This window comes from Pan troglodytes, chromosome 7, assembly GCF_028858775.2.
Source record: "Pan troglodytes isolate AG18354 chromosome 7, NHGRI_mPanTro3-v2.0_pri, whole genome shotgun sequence".
In the NCBI taxonomy this organism is placed as follows: domain Eukaryota; kingdom Metazoa; phylum Chordata; class Mammalia; order Primates; family Hominidae; genus Pan; species Pan troglodytes.
Window position 1 is genome coordinate 69,521,857 of NC_072405.2, and position 20,494 is coordinate 69,542,350.

A 20,494-nucleotide genomic window follows, 5' to 3' on the forward strand; every position below is an offset into this window, starting at 1 on the left:
GACTAACTTTGCAATCCAGGGTTTCAGTGCCTCCCTTGATTGACCTAGGACATCCTCCCCAGAACAAACAGAAGCCTGCAGATGAGAACACACTCAATTTCCCTCCACTAGACTTATAAACCTACCTACATCTGCACCCCATCTTCTTTCTTTGCACTCCTTGCCTGCCTTCTCAGGGACCTCACTCCATGACCATATTTTTTTCTCCTATAATTTCAACCTCTTGTTATCTACTAGCTCCTTTCCTAAGTTAAGTATCTCTCATATTGAAAAGGAAATGCAATGCTCCACCCAAACCCTTGTGCCTACCTCCCCATATGTGTCTTCTACGCTTACTGAATGGGTCATGTCAATTCCTGCATTTGTCTTCCCACCTTGCATCACCACTTCTCAGCAACCTGGCTCCACCTCTGCTACCCCTTTAAATCTGGTCTTTCCAAGGTCACAGTAGCCTCCTTGCTGCTAGATGTAGTGAACACACCTGAGTCCTTATCTCCTTTGCCTAACTGAGCATCCGACAGCATTCCCACTCCTTTCTTATAGAAACACTTCTTTTGCCTTCTCTAGTGCTCCTCCAAAGTCAGCATTGTTTTGGGCTACTGTCAGAGGCATTTGAACCAGAGTGACTCCATCTTGAACAGGGGCTGGGTAAAATGAGACTGAGACTACTGGACTGCATTCCCAGGAGGTTAGGCATTCTAAGTCAAAGGATGAGCCAGGAACTCAGCACAAGATACAGGTCACAAAGACCTTGCTGATAAAACGGATTGTGGTAAAGAAGCCAGCCAAAAGCCATCAAAACCAAGATGGTGAAAAAAGTGACCTCTGGTCGTCCTCACTGCTCATTATATACTAATTATAATACATTAGCATGCTACAAAACACTTCCACCAGTGCCATGACAGTTTACAAATGCCATGGCAACATCAGGAAGTTACCCTATATGGTCTAAAAAGGGTAGGAACCCTCAGTTGTGGGAGTTGCCCATGCCTTTTCAAGAAAACTCATGAATAATGCACCCCTGGTTTAGCATATAACCAAGAAGTAACTGTAAGTATGCTCAGTTGAGCAGCCCAGGCCACTGCTTTGCCTATGAAGTAGCCATTCTTTTTCATTCCTTTACTTTCTTAATAAACTTGCTTTCACTTTACTCTATGGACTTGCCTTGAATTCCTTCTTGCATGAGATCCAAGAACCCTCTCTTGGGGTCTGGATCAGGACTCTTTCCAGTACACTACAGTGACGGTTAATTTTATGTGTCAGCCTGACTGGGCCATGGGGTGCCCAGATATTTGGTTAAACATTATTTCTGGGTGTGTCTGTGAGGGTGTTTCTGGATGAAAGTAGCACTGGAATCAGTGGACTGAGTAAAGCAGGTTGTCGTCCCCAGTGTGGGTGAGGCTCCTCCAATCCATTGAGGGCCTTCACAGAATAAAAGGCCGAGTAAGGGAGAATTCACTCTCTGTGCCTGTCTTCAAGCTGGGACATCTGTCTTCTGCCTTCAGACTCAGACCTTGTCTGGAATTACAACATTGGCTCTGTCGGGTCTCCAGCTTGCCGACTGCAGATCTTGGACTTTTCAGCTTCCATAATCACATGAGCCCATTCCTTATAGTAAACCTCTCTTTCTCTGTATATCTATATCTACATCTGTATCTATCCTATTGTTTCTATTTCTCTGCGAACCCAGTCTAATACAGCTACTTATCTTCTGATCTTCCTCCTTTAGAAAACGAGCCCCTTTTCCTTTTGGAAACTTCCCCTGCCTTACTGGTGGGATTGTACATGAAAGCACTTATCTCCCTCACCAATCCACCACTTGCGCTGGACTGGCCCAAATGCCTGGTTAGGGAGGAATGCTTGTTTCTTGCTCTTTGTTTCCTGCTAATTGTTTCCATGTGGAGGGATTTCACTAGAGCACTGGTTTCCAAAGCATGGCCCCTGCACCAGTGCTGTCAGCATTCCTTGGGAATGTGCTAGAAATGAAAGTTCTCAGGCTTCACCCAAACTCACTGAATCACAATGATTCCCAGTCAGACTCAGCAGTCTGTTTTATCAAGCTCTTCAGGTGACTCTGATGCACATTAAAGTTTGAGAACCACTGCACTACCATAACACTCCTATTTTGTTTTTGTTTTGTTTTAGGTTTGTTGAAGTTTAACTTATAAATTGTAATATTCACCCTTTTAAGATACACAGTTCTATAAATTTTAACAAATGCATACAGTCACGTAATTGCTATTATTAATAAGCTATCTAATACTTCTATTACCCAAGAAGGTCTCTTCATCCCCCCTTGTATTAAATCTCCCACTCTACTCTCAGCCCCTGGCAAAGAGTGATCTGAGTTTTGTTCCTATAATTTTGCCATTTCCAGAATGTCATACAGATGCAATCATCCAGCATATAGCCCTTTAAGACTGGCTTCTTTTTTTTTTTTTTTTTTTTAATTTTTAGCATCTTTATTTGAGAAGTCAATTCTGCAGGTGGGTAACAATTCCAAGTGTTGATATATCTCAATCTTTCTATACAGAAAATAACAAATAAAACTCAACCAGCCAGTCTCCCCACTTATGCTTCCAACCACATCTGGAGTGTCCACCATCAGTCCCTTGGCTACTTTCAAACCAGAACTTAAATGCAGACCGTTTTCCTTATGAATCATTCCCCCGACACAGGTTTTCTTGAGTTCTTTTTCCAGGACAGGATTATAGCCCCAGTTGAAGACTAGGTGGATATAGGACAAGCACCATCCTAGGCCTGGATCACAGCCAAAGTCCATCATCCATTTTCAGCACCGAAGAGCAAGATCTTCACCAAGTCTCATTTTTGTAGCCCCCATCCAGGGACAGCACCACTGAAGGTTTGCAAGATAGCTAGGTTCAGTGAAGTATTTGAAAGCAGAATATAGCACCATTGGAAAACAAAGGCCTGCAGCCACACTTGATCACCTCCACATTAGACAGATAGGAATTAGGATCAGGAACACAGATCAGTACAGAGGCCAAAACAAAACCTTTGGCTACTGTATAAAACCAGGAGTGCTCCAAGGCAGATTCAGCCAATAATTAAGAAAAAAATCATCAAAGCCTCAACCTTTGCTTACAATCTTTATTGAAGTTATACAAAAAGAATCCTCCAAAAGTGAAAAAATACATTATATACAAAAACACTTTCCCTTGGGAGGAGGGCTGTGCCCCCTCTTTACATGCAGTGCTTTCAACTGTAGCTCCAGCCTCCACTGTCCCCTCCACTGCCGCCCGGCTTTCAACCCGATTCTCAGCCTCCTCCTCCATGTTTTCCAAAACTTCATTTCCACTGGGGACAGCATCTACACTGCCTCCGTTCACCTCCAGCTCTTGTTTGGCTTTCTTTGCATCATCTTTCCAGGGACTCTGTTCCTCTGGTTTCCTCTTCTTTCTGACAAAGTGAGAAATATCAGTCACACAATTGGATGAGGAAGCACCATCTGTTGGCTTTCTACTGGCAATCATGGAGACTGAAGGGCCTCCTCCACTAGGAGTGAAACCTGAAGTAGAGCTCTCCACCAGAGTAGCTTTCAGAGCCAGTTCAGCGACATTCCCAGTAGTCTGAGACTCCTTTGCATCTTCTGTCTTCTCTCTAATTTCGGGTAGCAGTTCCTTCAGTTCCTCAATTTCTTTCTTGTATTCAGCAGACGATCCTTCAGCCTCCTTCACCTGCTCGTTTAGTACAGCCATTCTCTTCTCAATGACTTAATAGATTTGCTGAACTGTGCCACTGCCTCATCATACTGAGAGTTGTACCCATAAACCAAGCCCAGCTGGTAGTGGGTCTCTGCAAGGAGATGGTCGTGGGCTTCCAGGTACTGTTCCTACAGGTTTAGGCAGGACTGGAACTCCTCCACAGCTTGCACATAGTTTTCAGATTCAACACCAACTTCGAGTTTAAGATGTGCCTGGGCAACATAAAGCTGGGCTTTTGTTTCTTGCCTTTTAAAAACGATCTTTGCTAAATCCAGCGTATCCCAGGCAAGCTCTAGGTTCCCAATCTCCTCCTCTTCATTTTCTTGAAGAGACTTGTTTTCAAGGACTGAATCATTTGGCATTTCTTCAGTCTTATCATTTTCTTTATCATCCTCTTCCGAGCTTTCAGTTTCTTCACCCTCTTTTATCTGTTCTTCTCTCTCTTTTGTCTCTTCATTAGCAGCTATCTGAACTTTGTCTTCAGGTCATTTCTCAGTAGCTCCCTGGGCTACCTTGGTATCAACCCCATCTCCAGCTGCCTCAGACTCTTCTACAGACAGCTTAGTCTCCTCCTGACTAGGAACCAGCTTTGCCCTGACCTTCTCCTCTAGTCCTGAGCCATCTTTTGTTTCTGTCAGTCTTTCTATAGAAGTCTGTGATTCAGTAGGAGTCTGATCTCCTACAGCTGACGGTCCATTGACCGCACCATCCTTAGGGAGAACTGTAGCCTCCTGCCCAGGCTTTTCAGAGACTTCTGATCCAGCCTCCACAGCTGAGGCCTCTGCAGCCTCTGTTGTCACCTCCGGTGACTCTTCAGCAGGTGGCACTTCTTGACCTACCAGTTGCTCAAGAACCACCTTTCCTGCCTTTTCAGAGGTAACTACCTTCTCCTCTGGCTCATCCCCACCCACATCTACTGACTTGACTGTTGGGTCTAAAGACTCTGCTTCTACCTCCACTGCAGTGCCCTGCTTTTCTAGAGTCACCCCAGGCTGCTCTTCTGAAACGTCTTTTGGCTTCTCCTCTATGCTCACAATTACCTCTCCGTGCTTCTCCCAACCTCCTTTTTCTCTGCACTCTTCTTGGACATCAGTTTCAGAAACTGATTTTTCTTCCTCAGCATCTGGTACTTCCTGTTCTGGCTTCCCAGAAGTGACCTCAGCTTCATTCGGTCCTTCTGGTGCTCCTCCTCCTTTTGTCCCTTCAGAGATTTCAGTTAACCAACCTAGAGTCAAGTCAACTTTTTCCTGTGGCTCCTCTGCAGATTCACTTATATCCATATCTTCTCTTGCACCCTTCTCCATTTCACTGTCCTGTTATCAGTTTCAGGCTTTGCCAAAGACTTGTCTTCTGTTTTTTTTGGCTTCTTCTTTTTCTCCCATGGAGTCATAAACCTGTTCTCTCAACTCTTTCCTTGCTTCCTCATCTATGCTATCATTATTTTCTACCAGAGATTCATCTTCTGTTTTTTCTCCTTCTTCCTCTTCCACATGCACACCATCCAAGGTGTTTCCCAACACACCATTCTCGATTCTCTCCACTTTATCTGCAGATGTAGAAGGAGCAGGAACATCTTCAATTTTGTTGGCAGAAACCAGCTCCGTGGCGATGGCGGCAGTGGCTGTGGACTCCGTGGCCATTGTTCCCCTGAGGTGGCGAATCAGTGAATGGAATAGAGCCTGTGAGAAAAACAGGCAATATGGGATGCCAGAGACTCACTCAGGGACAGAAAATGGCAGATTGAGACTGGCTTCTTTCACTTATCACCATGCTTTTGAGATTCATCTGTGTTGTTGCGTGTGTCTGTAATGTGTTTCTTTTTATTGCTGAGTAGTATTCCATTGTGTGGATACTAGAGTTTGTTTAATCATTCACCTGTTGATGGGATATTGGATGGTTTTCAGTTTTTGGTGACTATGAATACAACTTTTATAAATGTTCACTTACGGATCTTTGTGTGGACATAGATTTTCATTTCTTTTGGGTAAATAATTAGGAATGGGATTGCTGGGTTATATGGTAAAGTACATTTAACTTCATAAGAATAGTCTTTCAATGTGACTTTACTATTTTGTGTTCTTATCAGCAATGGATAAGACTTCCAGTTGCTCCATGTCCTCATCAGTGCTTGGTATTGTCAGGTTTTAAAATTTAAGTCATTCTAATGACAATGTATCTGGGATTCCCCCCCACCTCCATTATTCCGTAGGGGATGGTGGGAGTGGGCGGGAAGGAGGGTAAAGAGGTAGGTAAATTTAGGAGGAGGCATGTGTGGCTCAGCTTCATTCTCCTACTCTTCTGCCTGAAGAGAAGGTGCATTATGATGAGAAAATACGTTAGGATGCCACGTGGCCAGCATAGCTGGGTAGCCTGTGTTCCCAGGATGTGCCCCTGCTAGGGAAGCTGGCAGTTGTCCAGTGTGGCCTATGACTTGGGTAACTTTTATTCTTAGGTGCAATATTAGAAACCTAATTTTTTGCCAAACACCTAAGTCATGTCTCCACTATAGCTCCCCTCCCCATCACCTTTAAATCTGACATGTGGACTCTGTGGACTCTGTTTGCCTTCTACACTTATCTCTCAATTGATTCTAAATTTGGGGTAGGGGAGAGTTGTCCTGGTTTTTTCAGGCTGCTATAACAGAGTACTATAGGTTGGGTGGCTTATAAACAATAGAAATTTATTTCACACTATTCTGGAGGCTGGGACGTCCAAGACCAAGGTGCTGGCAGATGTGGCATCTGGCGATGGCCCACTTCCTGGTTTATAAACAGTATTTCAAACTGTGTTCTCATATGGAAGAAGGGCCATGGTGGCTCTTTGGAGTCTCTTTTATAAGGGCACTAATCTCATTCATAAGGGCTCCACCTTCATGATCTAATCACCTCCCAAAGGCCCCACCTCCCAATACCATCATATTAGAGATTAGGTTTCAACATATGAATTTTTTTTAAACATTAAAATTATTTATTATCAAGGGATTATTGATAACATTTTGGTATATAGTCTTCTAATCTTTTTTTTTATACTTTAAGTTTTAGGGTACATGTGGACAACATGCAGGTTAATTACATATGTATACATGTGCCATGTTGGTGTGCTTCACCCATTAACTCGTTATTTAACATTAGGTATATCTCCCAATGCTATCCCTCCCCCCTCCCCCCACCCCACAACAGGCCCCGGTGTGTGATGTCCGAATTTGGAGGACACACAAACAAAAGGAACTCATCTCCCTGGCCCCTAGGATTGGTGTAAGGTAAGTAAGCAACAGGCAAGGCTTCTTCCTTGAAGATAATATCAGGCTGGATGTGCCAGGAGTTGTCTTTGTCAATAGAGCTTGTCTGAGAATAAAGGCAATGCTAGGAAAGCTGATCTGAGAAATGGAGAGAGGCAGGGGTGAAGATGGCAAGGGCAGGAGAAAGGATGACATTGCACCAATTTCCCCAAGTGTGCCTGAAAGATTATATGTTGTTTGTTCCACCCCTCATCTTTTTAGTTATGGTGAACCTGTAAATTCTGTCTTATGGTTAAGTCAATTTGCACTGGGCTTCTGCTCCTATAACAGAAGGAGTTAATTTTGCTTAAGTGGGTAAGAATGTGGGCTTGGAGACAGCACCTGAGTTGCCATTTACTAGCTGCCTGGCCTCGGATAAGTTACTTATCCTCCCTTTGCCTTAGTTGCCTTATCTATAATAGAAGGATACTAACATAATAGTACTTACCTCAAAGGGGGGCTGTAATGATGAAATGAGTTAACACCTCTTATCCATTTAGAACAGTACTTAGCACAGGGAACATTTTAAGTAAATGTTGGCTACTATGAATACAACTGTATTTCTAGTTTTCCTCCTGTTTCTCTGGGCATTCTTACTCAGAATCTTTTGAGGCTTCTTATCTACTCATGTTGGTGAGTCCTCTAGTTTCTGTCCTAGACCTTCTCCTTGTCACTGCATGCTCTCCCATGGCTTTGGCTACTATCTCTGTGCGAATAATTGCCAATAAACTCCAAGACTGACCTCTGTCTTGAGGTCCAGAGACAATATCCAATTGCTTGTTGGCTATCTCCAATTAGATGCTGTGTTATTTTAAACCAACACATATCTATTATCTTATGGTGTCCATGGGCCAGAAGTCCAGACATGGCTTGACTGGGTCCTCTGCCTCTTCTCATGAGGCTGCAGTTGAGGTGTCATTTGGGCTGTGTGCTCATCTGGAGGCTTGACTGGAGAAGAATCTGCTTCCAAGCTCACTCAGGTTGTTGGTAGAATTAATTTCCTTGTGTCTATATGACCAAGGATCCCAGACTTTTGCTGGCTGTCAGCTGGGGCCATCTTCGGGTTCTGGAGGCTACTCACAGCCCCTTGCCACGTGGCTTTTTCCAATATAGCTTTTGCTTCATAAAGCTGTCAGTAGAGCCTCTAGTTTCAGCAGGCTAAGAAAAAGTCTTATAGGAGTTACATTCTATTGATTATAAAGAAATCACAAGTCCTGCCTCCACTCAAGGAAAAGGGATTATCCAAGGGGGTGAACACCAGGAGGATGGACCATGGGGCCACCCTAGAGTCTGAGTGACACAGATGTCCACCATCAACACCCCCCAAGTGGCACTTATCACCTCCTGACCACTCTGCTCTTCTTCCATGAGTCCCTGCAGGAGGGAATGGCATCACCATTCAAACCAAAGGCCAAGAGGTCATCCCCGATTGCTTTTTTTTTTTTTTTTTGAGACAGAGTCTTACTCTGTCATCCAGGTTGTGATCTCGGCTGACTGCAACCTCTGCCTTCCGGGTGCAAGTGATTCTTCTGCCTCAGCCTCCCGAGTAGCTGGGATTACAGGCATGTGCCACCTTGCCTCACTAATTTTTGTGTTTTTAGTACAGATGGGGTTTCACCATTTTGGCCAGGCTGGTCTTGAACTACTGACCTTAGGTGATGTACCTGCCTTGGCCTCCTTAAGTGCTGGGATTATAGGTGTGAGCCATCATGCCCAGCTTCCAATTCCTTCTTCTAGCCAGCCTTTCATACAATCAACCATCAAGCCCTAATGATTTGCCTCCTAAATGCTTCTTGATTCCTTCATTCTCTCCACTGTGGTTACTACAGCAGCCACCCACTTGCCTTCATTCTTTTCTTCCTACAGCTGAAGGGACATCTTGCTGAAATACAATTCTGATTACATTGTACCCTTACATTCTACTTAAAGTTCTGTGATTACTTTCCATTGATCTTGGGATGTGGTTCAAATTCCTTAACGTGGCCCATGAGATCCTTTGTCATGGGGCTTCCCTCTCCTTGCCAAACTCTCTCACGCTGGCCTTTACATGTTCTGTCCCTTCTGCCTGGAACACTCTTTCCCTCCCTTTGCTTGTTGTTTGCTTCCCTTTCCTTGTGTTTCCCTGAGTTCTGTGAGCTGCCTTCACCCATAGTCAGGCCCCAGCTTCCATGCTTCTTCCTTCAGGAGGCCCTTCCTGACTGCATACCTACATTAGCCACCGCTGGCCCCCACACTCAGCACCCTGGATTTCCATGTTCTCCACACTCAGCACACAGAGTGATCACCTCTTGTTCACTTGTCCTTATTCTCCTCTAAACCGTAAGCTCTGTGAGGCTGGGGGACATCCCCTGTCTCATACTTTCAACACTGTAAGTCTGCAAATAATTGTCAAGTGAAGAAAATGACAGATGAAGCCTTGGATCTCAGCCCACCCTTAAAAATATTTCCACCCTTGCCTTGCAGCAACGTCCAGGGTTCACTCTTGATGGGCTCTGTTCCAGTTGGCAGATCTTTTTAAGTAGAAAGTAATATATTAATAGAGGCACCTTTGTTTTGGGTAATATTTCCTTCCTATTATGGTCAGTCCAGGCTCAAGACCTTTACTTGCTACTGATACACTCCAGCGACATGAGAGCTGGGACATCATCTATTTCCTCCTTATGCAGTGTTTGTCCTTCTGCTGTGTAATTGGAATTTTGTAAAAATAGCTGACCAACTGCAGTACATATAGTTCTATAAACTCGCTGGGAACAGTCTCCTCTGTCCACCCTATGGAGGGGCCCACAGCTGCTCCCCGGACATTCCAAGAGATGCTCTCATCCACTGAGAACAGAGGGAGCATTTGTTCCCTCAGCCCACTTTGGAGGGACAGCTGAGGCTTGGCCTCATCCAGCCAGGTCGGCCTGCCCAGGGCTTCGGGTCTGGTTTCACGCAGCAAGCAATTGAGCTTAATTGACAGGTGTGAAGTGTGTCCTCTCTAACCCATCTCGACTTACTTCTGCCTTTAGGGGTGAGGCAAACTCACTTGGGAGCCCAATTAGCATGTCATGTTGGGGGGTGAGTGTGTGTGTGTGTATGTGTGTGTGTCTGTGTGCATGTGGGAAAGAGAGAGAGAGAAAGGGAGAGAGAGAAAAGAGAAAAAAGGGAGAGAAAAACCTCAGATGCAGAAAAACAGAGAAAGAGAGATGGAGGGAGAGACTCAGAAAGGGAGAGGTAGAGAAACAGAAGGAAACAAAGAGAGAAGCAGAGAGCTGGGAGCAGAGAGATGGGCAGATAAAAGGGCTTTGGAGCTGGTACAGACAGGCACCACTGGTGGCCTTTTAGTTGGGTTAAGTGCACACAAATGGAAAATGAGATAGTGTAGAATGTCAGTCCCATCTGGAGGACCATGTGTGAAATAATGACAAAATGAGCATCTATATGGTCATTAGTGTATTCCTAATGGGCCAGGAGTGAATTCCGGGAGGGAGTTGGGCTGGGGTGGGATTAGACTGGGAGACATGTGTGTCCATGGCAGGAAGCATTACCCTCAATCCCAGTCAGTTCTCGTGCGCACGTGTGAGGCTGAGTAGGTGAGACCACCAAGTCGTCATACTGGGGCCAGGATGGTCTCAGATGTGAGAGCCAGTTCTGCATGGAGTGAAATCATTCTCTGGAATGCTTAGGGGTGATGCTAGCATGCAGAGAGTCTGGATACCCAAACAAAGGCAAAGACAAGGTTTTTTTTGAGTGTTCATTGGCTTCAGAATGCCCTCTAAATGAGGCAAGTCTCCAAGTGTGCATAAAGCATGCACTATTCTGTGCACTTTTCGTTTTTTTTTTTTTCTTTTTTTGAGACAGAGTCTTGCTCTGTCATCCAGGCTGGAGTGCAGTGGTGTGATCTCGGCTCACTGCAACCTCTGCTTCCCGGGTTCAAGCGATTCTCCTGCCTCAGCCTCCCAAGTAGCTGGGATTACCCATGCACCACCATACCCAGCTACTTCTTGTATTTTCAGTAGAGAGGGGGTTTTGACATGTTGGCCAGGCTGGTCTCAAACTCCTGACCTCAAGTGATCCACTGCCTCAGCCTCCCAAAGTGCTGGGATTATAGGTGTGAGCCACTGTGCCTGGCCTCTGTGCGCTTTTCAAATATTGTCAGTTAGTGCTCACAAAACCCTTATGTGGTAGATACTATTATTGCCTCCACAGCGGAAGTTATGGGGTAGAGAAATTAACCAGCTTGCACAATACCCCTCTGCCAGTAAATGGTAGAGCTGGACTTTGAAGCCAGGAAATCTGGTTCCAGAGTCAGTGCTCTTCCCACTTTGCTATACTATGCACTGAGATTCAGCTCTCAAACTAAATCCAGTTCTTTGTTCAGGAGTCTTTCCAGAGAGGAAGAAGAGTAGCATGTAGTAGAAAGAACTGACTTCCTGCCTTGATTCTGCTGTCCCTAGCATTGAGATTTTGAGATAGGCTTTCTAAGCTTCAGTGGGGTGAAATGACTAGGTGCATAGACTCTGGAGCCAGACCCAGCTAGCCCACCTGCCACCACCCTGGCCCTTACCAACTGGGTGCTCTTGGTCTTTTACTTAGCCCATTGAGCCACAGATTCTTTCTCTGTAAAAGGAGGACAAAAACAGCTATCCTTATGGAATTGTGAGGGTTAAACAAGGTTGTGTATTTAATGCAGGTAGTAAGCCCTCCATAAATGTTACCTATCGTTATTATCTATTAAATGGTGGCCCTTCCTATTTGATATACTTATGGTAGGAATGATATAAGATGATGAATGTGAAGTGCTTTGTAAACATTTCTGCATTACTCAAATGACAGTATTATTGTTTTTATGCATGTAAGGTACATGTATAAGGTGGATGAATTAATAGCTTTAGCAGATAGCAAGTCGAGGAGGCTAGGATGGGCAGGGTGGGGGAGGGGCTGGGAGGAGGAGTAGACAAGTCACTGTAATACCAGATTGAACATGGAAGGTCCCACCAAAGAATTCCAGCACCATGCTCTGGAGTCCTGTAGAGGAAAGGATCAGAAAAGACTTAATTGAAAAACTAATATTGGAAAAGGCTGTGAAAATGCATTCATTCAATACATATTGAGTGTCTACCCCTTGCCAGACATTGTGTTGGCTGCTGGGAATATAGCCATGAATAAGGCATAGTCATGGCACTCAGGAAATGGTCTTTGGGATCAGGCTTCAGCTGGGATGGGGATAGTTTGGAAGATCATTTCAACAGGAGGAAATCGGGTGAGCAAAAACATAAAGAGGAAAAAGATAAGCAAGCTTTTTTTTTTTTTTTTTTGAGACAGAGTTTCACTCTTGTTTCCCAGGCTGGAGTGCAATGGCACGATCTCGGCTCACTGCAACCTCCGCCTCCTGGGTTCAAGCGATTCTCCTGCTTCAGCCCCCCGAGTAGCTGGGATTACAGGCACGAACCACCACGCCTGGCTAATTTTGTATTTTTAGTAGATATGAGGTTTCTCCATGTTAGTCAGGCTGGTCTTGAACTCCCAACCTCAGGTGGTTTCCGCCCACCTCGGCCTCCCAAAGTGCTGGGATTACAGGCATGAGCCACTGCGCCCGGCCAGATAAGCAAGCTTTATAGAGCACCCAGGAGTCCACTATCGCTGGTCTGAAGTTTGTTGAGTAATGGAAGGGGAATCCAGAAAAGGTGTTTGAGGTCATACTTGGGCAGTCTTGAAGGACAGTCTGCAATTAACGTGAATGGCAATGGGGAGCCTTTGCAGGGTGGTAGTATGCCTGCAGCCACACAAAGACCACTCTCAGCTAGGAATTCATAATAGTGCAATGTATTTTTACTATTGTAGAGATCATGTCTTAAATATACACGATAGCCTGTCCCAGAAGAGATCTACTCAAAACTTTTTCAGGGCATGAGAATGTACACTCAGTCTTTGAGAGTGATATTAAGTCAATTGCAATAAACCAGCAACTTGCACTTGTCATAGATTTAGTACACACACACTCATGCATACACAGTAATAGATCGAATTTTAAAGTCAGTTCTGAGTTTGAGGGTATTTACATGTGTCATTTTCTCTTTCAGTTTCAAAATTTAATGTGTCAATATATAAAATTTAAGAATAAATGTATATGGCAGGGTAATTGTTCAAGAATTAAACTATATGCCAACAGAACATTGGCAGGCTTTATTTTGTGACATTTAGGGATCTTGTCTTTGCAATTTTTCCTTGTGGAAAAAGAGGTAGATTGGAAATCATTGCAAATCAAAGTGATGCTTTCAACCTCTGAAACAAATGCTAGCTTGTCTTTTTCCACTTTTCATACATTTGCATAGATCTGTCAACTGAATCTGAATTTTTTTAAGGGTAAAGTGTAGTACAAAGTTATGAACACCCGCGTACCACAAAATTGCTTTGCCCCTCTCTTCTTCAGTTCACAGCCCCATGCCCTTCCCCTCACCCTCTCAAGAGCATGTTCCTCTCAGAAGATTTGGAAAGAGCTTAATGAGATGGAGTCAGAGCCTTAATAACAAACTAGTCACTGCCAAACAGAACAGAACTTTTAAGTAGGAGATGACCTCTCCCTGCCACTGTTCCTTACCTGTGAGTTGTTTGGTTTTGTTTTGTTTTTGAGATAGGGTCTCGCTTGCCCAGACTGGAATGCAGTGGTGGGATTTTGGCTCACTGCAGCCTCGACATCCTGGGCTCGAGCCATCGTCCCACCTTAGACTCCCGATTAGCTGGTACTACAGGCGCGTGCCAGCACGCCTGGCTAATTTTTGTATTTTTTTGTAGACACAGGGTTTGGCCACATTGCCCAGGCTGGTCTCGAACTCCTGGGCTCAAGCGATCTGCTGGCCTCAGCCTCCCAAAATGCTGGGATTACAGGGGTGAGCCACTATGCCTGGTCGAGTTTCTGTGTTTAATTGCAGTTCTACAGATAGTCAGAGAAATGTGTTTTCAGAGGTTTCCCAGTGAAACAACCAGGAGTATCTCCTGGCCAGATCCGAGTACTCAGGTGTGCATTCCCCTGGGGGAGAAAATCTGCTCCTGGCTTCAGCCGGGTCAAAAGGCCTCAGAAGTGGGAGGATGCAACCCCCACTGGCACATGCCACTAGCCCATCTCCTTCAACTGTCATTTATGGATCTGTACAGGGATCCAGTGATTCATTTGACTCCGATTGGCTGCCAGCTCTGTTCTACTGGTTGTCAGACACCACTGCAGTTTGCAAGAAAGTCAGCTCTGCTTGCATTTGGGTTACTAACCACAACTGCCAAGGACTTGAAAAGAAACAAAACCCCGGGGCAGGCAGGGTCTTGATTCTGTCTGTGTTTTGTTGTCTGTTATTTTTATTCCAAATTAATAGTGCAGATCAAGCCCACAGTTAAATAACACATCTGCCTGGGGTTTGGGTAGCAATTCACAATATGTTTTTATTCATTATTGCTTTAATTATGGCTCAGAATTCCTTTGAATCTCTCCCAAGTAACAGGTGGTTTTCTGACCATGATAAATGCTAAATGCTGCTCAGGATAAGGCAGCTAAGGCATTGTTTTCCTAGCTGTGGTTACACCTAGGCCCCAGGCAGCTTCTGAATTAGCAGCCTGCAACAGATTGGAATTCCTGGGGGACTTCACTTAACCCTTAGTTCTCCCAAACTTGTTTTCAATGCACTGTTGCGTGGGGGGCTCCTCGTTGCACCCAGCTGTGCGGCAGATGTGCTTTTTGTATTCTGGGAAGTAGCAGGAGGGTTTGGGGTAGGTCAAAAAGTTAATATGTCAATGTTCTGAAGGGAGATGGGAGTAGAAACTTGGTGATATTAAAGATGATTTGAATTTAGATTCTTAAAAAAAGAATAAAAGCATTCTTTTATATATCTGCAATAGATAACAATTAAATAAGTCACACATGAATCATCAAAATTAGAGTGAGGGCAACGACCTATTAGATCATCTAGCCAGTTCCCCAGTGAACACAGAATTATTCCCCGCAGTGTTTTCAGGGGTGCTTTGTACAGTGTCTTTTGAAAGACTTGAGCAATTGAGGCCTTCAATTATTTCCTTAGGGAGATACTTTCCCTTATAAAAGGCCATAGTGTTTTCCTCCTTTGCCTGATAGTCAAGCTAAAAAAATAAATGTCTGTATGGTACATGCAAAATCATTTGCACAATGACACTGATCAGAGGTAGAAATTATACCTATAGGTCTCCCAGAAAACAGTGAGCATGCAGTTGGCATTCTTCCCTGCACTCTCATTTCAGGTTTTTACACTTGAATTTGCATACTTCATGGAGGTGGCAGTACTGAAATATCCCCGGCAAGCCTCCCTGTTTCCGATACCACTATTGCAAACCGGTCAGAGGTAACATTGCACCTCTTAATTTGAAACTAGGGGGGAAAAGCTGTTTTGAATAAATTCTGTTCAGACTGTCCATGTTGTCAGGGTAGAGAATACTCAGTCATCCAGGAAGTAGCAACTGCTTAGAATTCCTCTCTCTTTGGAACAGACTGGTATTGTCTTTCCTGGGTTGTTTGTATTGGAGAGGTCGCCGATTGTACACACACGTGACGGGGGCTGTAGGATAGACAGCCCCCAGTTTTCAGCCTTTGAAACCTGGAGCTGCAGAGCCAGTGCCCGTAGGTGGGGTGCACACAAGGCTTCCTGCTGAGTTGCCATGGCTTGTGTCACAGTGCCCTTAAGGGCAGTTTTCAGTTCAAAGAGGTCAGATTTTGCAGAGTTATAGACAATGGAAGGGACAAACTGTCTCGATTTCCAGAACTCAAGAATGCTGTGACTTGAACACCCCTATCCTAGTCCCCTCCGCCTTCATTAGAGTCCAATGTGCCGGGCAGTGAGTTTGGAAATGGCAAACAAGGAATCAAATTTCCCACCTTGGAGGACCTCATGAGGCAGTCAGGGAGGCTTGGAAATAATTTTGAAGCATTGGAGTGAGGGCTATGAGATAGGTAAGCAGGGTGGCCACACAGTACAGGGAAATGGCACTCAGGAAATCCTGGGTGTTGGAAACTTCCCAGGGAAGCGGAACTGAAAGGACAGAAGGCAGGAAAAGCAGAGGAATGCAAACAAGAAAGGAAGTGACCAAAGCAAGGCAGAGGCATAGGGAGCAGTTCCAGTGGGCAGGGAAGTGGGAGGGTGTGGGGAGGTGGGGCTGAGGTAAAGCACCAGGAAGCCTTGCCTGCCATGCCAACTTCAACACTCTAGAGAGGGGGCTTGCCATCATCAGTTTGGAGGTGAGGACGCTGTGGTTCAGAGAAGTGAGGTGGCTTCTCCGAGGTCACACAGTCCAGTGAGAGAGCTACGATTTAAACCAGGTCCGTCTTAATCCACTGACTGTGCTATATCAGGAGAGAAAGGTATGCTGGAGTGCAAATTTGGGGTGGGCATATTTGTGGCCTCCTGAAGGAAACAAGTGGCTAGAGGAGCTGCAGAGCTCTGCGGGGCTTGAAAGGTGTCCATAACCTTCCATTATCCACCTTGACCAGGACAGAAGCATTAGTTCATGGGAGAGCAGAATTTGGTTCCTGCAGAGTTTATCAATTCTTATAATTATCCAGAATGACTCATGTTGCGGCCAAACCAAGTGCCTTCTGCAAACGGGCCATCCAGACCAGGGTTGAGTCAGCTGCGTCAGTGGGAGCCACACGGGGCTTGTGGCCATGGTCAAGGCAAATATGTAGCTTTGTGGTCAAGGCCTTCTAGCAGGCATGAGAAATATGGGGAAGTCATGGGAGCACTTCATGCTTCAGAACTAAAGGGAGGGATTAGGAAGACAGAGCAGCAGAAGCAGGAGGTGAGCACTGGGGCATATGCAGTGCGTGTGGGTGTTTGGGGTGCTTGTTTCCATGTGGGCACTACTTCTATTGGAATGATAGTTCCACCTCTTTCCTTATGCCTTGCTCATCCCTTACTCTGTTATTTCTGCCACACCTACTGAAATCTGCTCTTATAGTGCAAAAACAGCCTAGACTATATGTATATGAATGAGTATGGCTGTGTTCCAATAAAATTTTTATGGTATTGTTTTAGTCCTTTCCAGCTGCTATAACAAAACACCATCAACTGAGTGACTTATAAACAACCAAAATGTACTGTACAGTTCTGGAGGCTGGGAAGCCCAAGGTCAAGGAACAAGCAGGTTCAGTGTCTGACGACGGCCTGCTTCCTGGTTCATAGATGGTTGGTTTTTTTTCCTTGCTGTGTCCTCACATCATGGAACAGGAAAGGCAGCTCTCTGGGGCTTCTTTTATTTATTCATTTTGTTCGTTTTCCTTTTTAGAGATAGAGTCTTGTTCTTTCACCCAGGCTGGAGCACAGTGGTGTGATCATCACTCACTGTGGCCTCGAACTCCCAGGCTCAAGCAGTCCTCCTTCCTCAGCCTCCTGAGTAGCTGGGACTGCAGGTGTGCACCACCACACCTGGCTTGGGCCTTCTTTTATAAGGGCACTAATCTCATTTATGAGGGCTCCACTCTCATAACCTAATCATCTTCCAAAGACCCTACCTCTTAGTACCAACACAGAGGTGATTAGGTCTTCAACATGTGAATTTTCAGGGATACAAATATTCAGACCTAGGCCCCAGGCAGCTTCTGAATTAGCAGCCTGCAACAGATTGGAATTCCTGGGGGACTTCACTTAACCCTCAGTTCTCCCAAACCAGTTTTCAATGCACTGTTGCGTGGGGGCTCCTCATTGCACCCAGCTGTGTGGCAGATGTGCTTTTTGTATCCTGGGAAGTAGCAGGAGGGTTTGGGGTAGGTCAAAAAGTTAAAATGTCAATGTTCTGAAGGGTGATGGGAGTAGAAACTTGGTAATATTAAAGACGATTTGAATTTAGATTCTTAAAAAAAGAATAAAAGCATTCTTTTATATATCTGCAATAGATAACAATTAAATAAGTCACACATGAATCATCAAAATTAGAGTGAGGGCAACGACCTCTGGGGCTTGAAAGGTGGCCATAACCTTCCATTATCCATTCATTACCATAGCAGGTACTGAAATTTGAATTTTATATAATTTTCACTTGTCACAAAATAGTCTTCTTGTGGATTTTTTCAACCATTATAAACATATAAAAACCAATCTTAACTCATAGCTGTACAAAAACAGGTGGTAGGCTGGGTTTGGCCACAGGCTGTAGTTTGCTAACCCTTGATTTAGGCAATAGTCAGGTTGCCTCTAGCTAGAAAACTTCTTAGATCATTGATCTCATCAAATATGTATTGGTTTTAAATGTAATTATTAGGAACAAACTTATTTTCAATTGGTAAGGTGTATTACACTTTGTTGTCTCTCTTTTTCATGCCTCCTTCCCACTATGTAATAGCTATACCTACCTTGTAGTCCTATATACCTTATATGTGAGGGCTAAATGACATAACATAGTGCCTGGTGCCTAGTCATATGAGTTTTCACTTCCCTTTTCTTCTAAGGTTGTGCTTGGAATCTGCCATCAGCAATGCCGAGGCCTGGCCTTGGTGGAAATGGAGGTGCTGCTTAACTTTTCTTCCAAAACATAGTACAACCCTAGTCATCCTGGTGAGTAACAAGATTGCTCCATAATCCAACCTAGTGAGTAATCCCTTTTGCTGATGGTGAGTGGTATGGAGAGAAAAACATGAAAGTGCCCTGTGGAAATAATGCCAGTAGCTCCCACCAGAAATCCCTTAGGCTGTGCCTATTAGAGCTAGGGTACACATCTTTATCAGTACCCAACATATAGGACCTGTTAACCCTGCTCATGCTTTATGTACACATTGAACGTTTATCTGGCTCTTGATGCCATCTCAAGAAAAAGACTCAACACCACAAAATACTTAAGAGAAATGTATATGATATGGTTTGGCTGTGTCACCATCCAAATCTCATCTTGAATTGTAGCTCCCATAATTCCCACGTGTTGTGGGAGGGACTTGGTGGGAGATAATTGAATCATGGGGGCAGTTCCCCCATACTGTTCTCGTGGTAGTGAATAAGTCTCATGAGACCTGATGATTTTATAAGGGGTTTCCCCTTTCGCTTGGTCCTCATTCTGTCTTGCCTGCTGCCATGTAAGATGTGCCTTTTGCCTTCTGCCTTGATTGTGAGGCCTCTCCAGCTAGATGGAACTGTGAGTCCATTAAACCTCCTTTTCTTTATAAATTACCCAGTCTCAGGTATGTCTTTATTAGCAGTGTAAGAACAGACTAATACAATATATTTTACTGAAGATATTGTGAACATCAACAGGAAGAATCCACAATGCATTTCACACTGCAAAAATACAATAAAACACCCCCATTACACATATTTCTTGATTTTCAAAAAGCATTTTTCTTTACCAGCTTTCTTATCTCCCTTTCTTTTCTTGCTTCAAAACACTCTATTCTCTGAGCAATTCAGCTCAGTGTTTCTTGTTCTAACAGAGCATTCTGCAAGGATCATGTTCCTTCTTCCACATATTCATCCTTTAGATGTTTCTTTCATGAGAAGCTATGAGTGGTAAACTGTCTCGGTTATTGTTTCACCAAAATGTTTTTATTTTGCTGTCATTCTTGAAAGGTAACATTTCTGAGGACACAGTTCTAGATTGACAATTTTTTTTTCAGCCTTTGATGACATGATTCCATTGTCTTTGTGCTTTATTATTTCTGACAGAGGTCTGCTGTCAGACTATAGTCATTTTGTAGTAGATGAGCTATCTTTCATTTCATGTGACTTAAACCATTTTCTCTTTTGCTTTGGTGTTTTACAGCTTCACCTGATGTGCCTAGTGTGTGTGACTATTATTATTATTATTATTATTATCATTTTTTGAGATAGGGTCTCACTCTGTCACTCAGGCTGGAGTGCAGTGGCATGATCTAGGCTCACTGCAGCCTTGACCTCCTGGGCTCTAGTGATCCTCCCACCTTGACACCCTGAGTATATGGGACCACAGGCACATGCCATCACACCTAGCTAATTTTTAAATTTTTTTGTAGAGCTGAGATCTCATTATGTTGCCCAGGCTGATCACAAACTCCTGAGCTCAAGCAATCCTCCTGCCTCAGCCTCCCAAAGTGCTGAGATTACAGGTGTGAGCTGAGGTGCCTAGCTATATTTGGAAATTTGTCCTGCATTATACTTCCTGTCTCTGAGGATTCATGTCATTCATTAGTTCTAGAATTTCCTTAGCCATTATCTTTTTGGGATGTCTCTCCCATTTTTTCTGTTCTTTCTTCTAGGACTCTGGGTGTATGTTAGAACTTCTCATTCTTTCCTCCCTTTTTCTTACTCGTTGTATTCTCTCATCTTTTTCTTGCTGCATTCTGAGTGTTTTCTTAAGATCTGTCTTCAGTTCACAAATTCTTTAGTCATTCATGTTTATTTTGCTGCTTCACTTATCTATTAGTTTATTTATCTTTGCATTCATTCATCTATGTATCTTTCATCTACACATGTACATGCATATATATATATGTAGTTTAATGCATATTATTTTAATTAGATATAGTTTTATTTCTATA

General features: G+C 44.1%; 1 pseudogene; it reads right to left on the reverse strand.

The window, feature by feature from the left end:
• Positions 1–3,083: 3,083 nt before the first annotated feature.
• LOC100610755 (nuclear autoantigenic sperm protein-like) lies at positions 3,084–5,397 on the reverse strand (annotated as a pseudogene).
• Positions 5,398–20,494: the final 15,097 nt, after the last annotated feature.